Genomic DNA, 7,207 nt, shown 5'->3' with positions numbered 1-7,207 from the left:
CCATCGAACGATTGAAGTTTTGGCTCTATCTATTTTTGTTGTGTCGTAAGTGCGTGTACCGCCGTTAGCGCAATGTAGGGCTTGGGTGGGGCTAAATTTTTTACCGCATGGGCATAAAGCAGGCGTGTTTTTTGCCTCCCAGGTGTAGCGAAGTGCTATTCCATCACGGAACTCAGTCTTCGTGAGGTCAAAACCATGTTTTGATAACGGAAGCGCGTTAAGCCAGCTAGATGCTCCTCTCTCCGATGCCAGCTGGATGGTATACTTCATTTCTGGTAGATTGTTTTCAATTCTGGAAGATAAGTATTTTCGAGATGAGTTCACGTTGCATGTCTGCTTTCTGTCTGAGACTGATCTTGGTTTGTTCTAATTCACATTGTTGAATTTCCAATGAATCATTATTGAGTGACGCCAATGGACTTGAGAGTTCAATTGATTGCTTGAAATTTTTATGAAGATCTTGTGGGAGGGCGATGTTAAGCCCATCCATTCTGAGAAGGAGAGAAAAAGTTCTCTTTCCTCTTGGATTATTTCTTTGCGGACGATGTTCGGTATGACTCAGCCAAGCCCCTCCTCCACCTTGTCCAGAACCCCGTCCATGGAGGGTGTAGTACGCGAGAAAAGCTCAACTTCTGTTGAACCCATTCGTCAAACTTGCATAGGCATTCTGGGGAGAGGTGAGAGCAAATTGACCAAGTCTGTCCAAACTTTTCATGTATTTAATTTCTGCAAATTTCAGAAAATTTTTACTGGCCGGAGAGCTAACGATAACTGATCCCAGACTCGAGCGCCCTGCTTGATTTCCACATTTGTGCCTGCAAACTCAGTTGACGCTTGGCGCTCGCCTCCTGGCTTAATTACCAACTGAAACTTCGGAGGATTGACAAGATATCCATACTTGGGACCAAGCTGAGTGAGCTTGTCGAAGACTGCCCTGATATCTTTCAATTTACCGACGACGCTACCATCATCAGCATACCTGCATCACAAGCATATTTTTGTGTCAAGGGGTCATTGTGAAGTCTTGATATTAGGGGTAGGATTGCGATTCCAGACATTGCCATCGCAAGGGGATCGCCTTGTGTCAAACCTTCCTGAGACAAAATGGTCGGCTTACCGATGTAGAGATGAGAATTTTGGCTATAGGAATTCTGTAGGGCAACATGCAATGATGGGCATAAGGTTTTCACGTTCTCTAATGTTGTTCGTGTATTGAGCACGTTAAATGAGTTTTTGCATCAATTAGTATAATTGCTTCGTTTTCGAGATCATCAAAACTGTGGCGAAGCGAATGTATGGCATGTTCTATGCCCTATTTTTGACCTGGGCACAGCTGCGTGTTTCCGCCGAGGGATGTTACATCTTGCCTGATGCAGTCGACGACTATGCGCCCGGTGATGCGACGCTTTACTTCACCAATACTATTAGGTCTCACAACAGGACATTTATCCAGAGCCACTAGTCGACAATCATTGTATGCAATCAAATTATCTGGTGGTATTATGGACGTGGCCAACCTCATAGCAAACTTGGCAACAAGCTTGCAAAGGTTCCTGGTGGTTTGCCCGAAAGCAGAAATTAGTCTACGCCAGTCATTGGCATCGAGACCTGAAGGCCCGGCACTGCCATGAGTCTTCATTGCATGCTGTCGGAAGAGCCTAGCACTGATTTTGTCGAAAACAGTGGGGGTAGTGGCAATGGAAGCGTCCGTAGATGTTCACTCTGAACGCAGTTGGGCTCCAAGGTTTGCCCTTGAGGATGTTTGTCGCGTAAAATCTCGAGGACAGCTCTACCGTCTATGAGATCGGTAGGTGCGAGCACGCCTCCCTTATGCTCATCCCAAAGAACCCGAAGAGCATTACTGATCTTACCACGACACATGAAATTGTTGAACATCTTGAGGTCAGAATGCTGCTTTTCGCTAAATGAATTCATTCTCATTTGGATTCCCTTCGCTTCACAGAACAGTTCTGAGAAGTTGCGGCTGTGCCATTCACGCAGTCTACGCTTGTTGGTCTTATCGTTCGATCCATCGTCCGTGTTTTTTGTTCGACTGAGAGTTAAGTGAGGAAGTGTCATACAGAGGGTCAGAGATATATCGGATCTATCCGTGTTTACGGCAATCGGGGAGAGGACACTGTGAAGGGCTTCGCCGAACAGTTCCCCTGTCTTGTTCTTACAGAGCATGAAGAGCGAGGCCTTCCATGTGACAACCTCGCGGTATAATTCGCGCGCTGTTACCGCGTGATCAGGCTGGAAGTTGTCCCAAAAGTTTTCCGATGGTGCGGCGACGGAACGTTCGGGGGCGTGCGATGTTGCAGGATCTATGAGTACAGTATCGGGAACGGTCAAATCATTGTGTGGCGCCGGCGTTGCGATTGCTGTTTCGTTGAGTGCAATAACCTCAGAGCAGCTTTTGCAGCTGAAGTTTTCGGTCCACTCTTTCGCTGCGGCTAGGCCACTACATTTCACGTGAAAATATTTATAACACGTATGACACCAGACGCCTCCCTAATTAGGGGACACTTGCAGAGTGGACAATGGGATTGATCAGCCATCAGAATACGGGCTAGGAGTCGGGAAGACTGCACTTAGGGGGACTAGATAAAGTTAAATACAGGAGAGTAGTAGCAGCAACGATATTTAAAGTATTGAATGATGTTAAACAGAATGATAGTGAAAACATGGTCTCCATGAAAGGAGAAGTGCACGTTGTCTTTACAAAACATTTTAGGTTCAACATTCCTAAATGAGGGTGAAACAATAAACAGCTTTAAGGCACAAGAATCAATATAATTATATAAAGAGTAGTTAAGGCACTGATTTTTTTATTTTTGAGGCAATTACAGCTGAGGTGTATAAATTTAGGAACAATCAATCTATATGGGCTAAATTTAAAAAAATTGAGGTGAATGAGGAATTTCCATTGCTCCATGAATATTTGAATACTACTACGATGATCATTGAAGCCAGCAATTACTACAACAGTATTCAGTTTCTGATTTGGGTATTGATTGATAACATCACAGAGATCTAGCAGTTTAGCACCTCGATAGGAGTGTACACAAACCTGTACTTGACCCTCGTCTATATATTTGGTACAAGAAGTAACCAAGAACAAGTCCGCGAGAGGAAGCTCAACGTCTGATGAACCCCATTTGTCAAACATCATTGGCATTCTGGGGAGAAGTGAGAGCAAATTGACCAAGTCTGTCAAAAGTTTTTATGTATTTAATTTCTGCATCTTTCAGAAAATTTTCACTGGCCGGAGAGCTAAGGATAACTGATCCCAGGACTCGAGCGCCCTGCTTGATTTCCACATTTGTGCCTGCAAACTCAGTTGACGCTTGGCGCTCGCCTCCTGGCTTAATTATCAACTGAAACTTCGGAGGATTGACAAGATATCCATACTTGGGACCAAGCTGAGTGAGCTTGTCGAAGACTGCCCTGATATCTTTCAATTTACCGACGACGCTACCATCATCAGCATACCTGCATCACAAGCATATTTTTGTGTGAAGGGGTCATTGTGAAGTCTTGATATTAGGGGTAGGATTGCGATTCCAGACATTGCCATCGCAAGGGGATCGCCTTGTGTCAAACCTTCCTGAGACAAAATGGTCGGCTTACCGATGTAGAGATGAGAATTTTGGCTATAGGAATTCTGTAGGGCAACATGCAATGATGGGCATAAGGTTTTCACGTTCTCTAATGTTGTTCGTCTATTGAGCACGTTAAATGAGTTTTTGCATCAATTAGTATAATTGCTTCGTTTTCGAGATCATCAAAACTGTGGCGAAGCGAATGTATGGCATGTTCTATGCCCTATTTTTGACCTAGGCACAGCTGCGTGTTTCTGCCGAGGGATGTTACATCTTGCCTGATGCAGTCGACGACTATGCGCCCGGTGATGCGACGCTTTACTTCACCAATACCATTAGGTCTCACAACAGGACATTTATCCAGAGCCACTAGTCGACAACCATTGTATGCAACCAAATTATATGGCGGTATTATGGACGTGGCCAGCCTCATAGCAAACTTGGCAACAAGCTTGCACAGGTTCGAGGAGAAAGTAGTCTACGCCAGTCATTGGCATCGAGACTTGAAGGCCCGGTACTGCCATGAGTCTTCATTGCATGCTGTGGGAGGAGCCTAGCACTGATTTTTGTCGAAAACAGTGGGGTAGTAAGGAAGCGTTCATAGATGTTCGCTCTGAACGCAGTTGGGCTCTAAGGTGTGCACTTCTGGATGTTTGTCGCGTAAAATCTCGGGAACAGGTCTACCGTCTGCGAGCACGCCGCCCTTTTGCCCATCCGAAAGAACCCGAATAGCATTACTGATCTTACCACGAGACATGAAATCGTTGAACATCTTGAGGTCAGAGTGCTGCTTTTTGTTCCTTGAATTCATTCTCATTTGGATTCCCTTCGCTTCACAGAACAGTTCTGAGAAGTTGCAGCTGTGCCATGCACGCAGTCTACGCTTGTTGGACTTATCGTTCGATCCATCGTCCGTGTTCTTTGTTCGACTGAGACTTAAGTGCGGAAGTGTCATACAGAGGGTCAGAGATATATCGGATCTATCCGTATTTACGGCAATCGGGGAGAGGACACTGTGGAGGGCTTCGCCGAACAGTTCCCCTGTCTTGTTCTTACAGAGCATGAAGAGCGAGGTCTTCCATGTGACGACCTCGCGGTATAATTCGCGCGCTGTTACCGCGTGATCAGGCTGGAAGTTGTCCCAAAAGTTTTCCAATGGTGCGGCAACGGAACGTTCGGGGGCGTGCGATGTTGCAGGATCTATGAGTAAAGTGTCGTGAACGGTCAAATCATTGTGTGGGCGTTGCGATTGCTGTTTCGGTGGCTGCAATGACCTCAGAGCAGCTTTTGCAGCTGAAGTTTTTGGTCCACCCTTTCGCTGCGGCTAGGCCACTGCATTTCACGTGAAAATATTTATAACACGTTTGACACCAGACGCCTCCCTACTTAGGGGACCCATGCAGAGTAGACAATGGGTTTGGTTTGATCAGCCATCAAGCTACGGGCTAGGAGTCGGGAAGGCTGCACTTAGGAGGACTAGATTAAGTTAATTACAGGAGAGTAGTTGCAGCAACGATATTTGAAGCATAGTGAAAACATGGTTTCCATGAAAGGAGAAGTGCACGCTGTCTTTAAAAAACAGGTTAGGTTCAACATTCCTAAATGAGGGTGAAACAATAAACAGCTTTAAGGCACAAGAATCAATATAATTATATAAAGCGTAGTTAAGGCACTGATTTTCTTATTTTTGAGGCAATTACAGCTGAGGGGTATAAATTTGGGAACAACCAATATATATGGGCTAAATTTAATAATAATGAGGTGAATGAGGAATTTCCATTGCTCCATGAATATTTCAATACTACTACGGTGATCATTGAAGCCAGCAATTACTACAACAGTGTTCAGTTTATGATTTGTGTATTGATTGATAACGTCACAGAGATCTAGCAGTTTAGCACCTCGATAGGAGTGTACACAAACCTGCACTTGACCCTCGTCTAAATATTTTGTACAAGAAGTAACCAAGAACAAGTCCGAGCAGCTGGAGGGAAGAGGATTGGCATCAAAATGTCCCATGCACGGAGCTTGCTAACATTCAAAACACAAGAAATTGCTCTAAAATGAGGTCAGTTAGAACGGTACAACCTGATGTGATGAAGGAAGATGGTTGGCATCAAAACATCCCATTCACGGAGCCTGTTAACATTCAAAAACACAAGAAATTGTTCTAAAAATGAAATCAGTTGGAATGATACGACCTGATGTGATGAGTCGGGATGGGAGATGGGTTCAATCGCCTCTGGCTAGGGTGGCGAGGCTCGAAAGTGTGTAGGTTTGATTCAGCCCAGCGCGCATACGTATTTGAAAAAACAGCGGAGGTAAATTCGTTCGGGGGTTCTACTTATTAAAATTATCACAACAATTAGGCAAATGAGGTAGTTTTTGATTGATAGAAATCGAAAAACGGTAAAGTAATGCAGAGACAACCCACACGTAACAACCATGTCAATATAATCGGGCTGTTCTTGCTTGCGGTTATGATTCGATGACGGGTAGGCTGTAGTTGGTACGGATAAAAAAAGTGCGCTCAGATTGTCATAGGCATATAATTTTTGATAGTCAACCTTCTGCTGTTCATGTTTAGTGCTGCCAGTGCTAAAGATTAATTTTGCAACACTTCTGAACGTTAACATTGGTATCTGTGTAGAATAACTTGACACCAACAAAAATTTCAACAAAAACTGCTGCCGCAAATGTGACCACTTGGTTGGATTAAGCAACGAACCATACAATTTTCAACTGATCTTCCATTAACAAAAAAATTGAGTTTGAAGGGCAAAGAGAGTCGGTCAATAATAGAGAGAGATGGGAGCGATAGTTTTCCTTTTTGCGAAGGAGTCTTGAGGAATCTCTTGGTGCGTAACTTTTGCCCCCCCAACGTTGCAGAATTCTAACTGACCGCTATTCTTTTCATCTAAAAATATTTTACCAAAAAAATGAAAAGGAGACTCTTGGAATCCTCAGCATTAGGATACCCAAATGGTAAAAATTCATAAATCGCAATTACGGATATTTTTCTTAAAAGAATTGAGCGAAATCGTACATAAATCAGACGAATCGAAAATTGACGAATGCATACGCTATTGAAACTTGAACATAAGCTCCTAGTAATTACGCGTCAACTAAGCGAGAGATTTGTTCAACTATTTCGGTCAAAACTATTTTTGAACCGTTGAACAAAACATCAAAACTGACAAATGTTGTCTTAGCCGTCGAACTATCCACGCCGCCAATTACCTAGTTTCTATCAATGTCATTGACTTTAGGTCATCTTTCAATATTTTTTGTAAGAAATTAGATAATTTTCTTATTGCCAAAACACTTTTTATAAATAGTATTGGCCATGAACATATTTTCTGAAATATCGCTGTGTGGACTGCAGATCTTAGTTTGCTACTTTGCTTTGTTAATTTGTACTGTCATATCTTTCTTTTACTGTGTATTCCTGTTGTTGGAATTCAAGTCTTTTTACTACTACTACTATTTATTTTTCTATGTATTTTTAGCAGCAATTGATCGGCCCTTTTTCATGACGGACCCTAGTGCTCTTGCTTGTATCTACCGTTTCAGTAAACTCCAGTAAATGTTGACAAAATGGCAAA

The sequence above is a fragment of the Convolutriloba macropyga genome, chromosome 2, assembly GCF_964194025.1.
Source record: "Convolutriloba macropyga chromosome 2, txConMacr16.3, whole genome shotgun sequence".
Classification (NCBI taxonomy): Eukaryota; Metazoa; Xenacoelomorpha; order Acoela; family Convolutidae; genus Convolutriloba; species Convolutriloba macropyga.
This window is presented reverse-complemented; position numbering follows the sequence as displayed.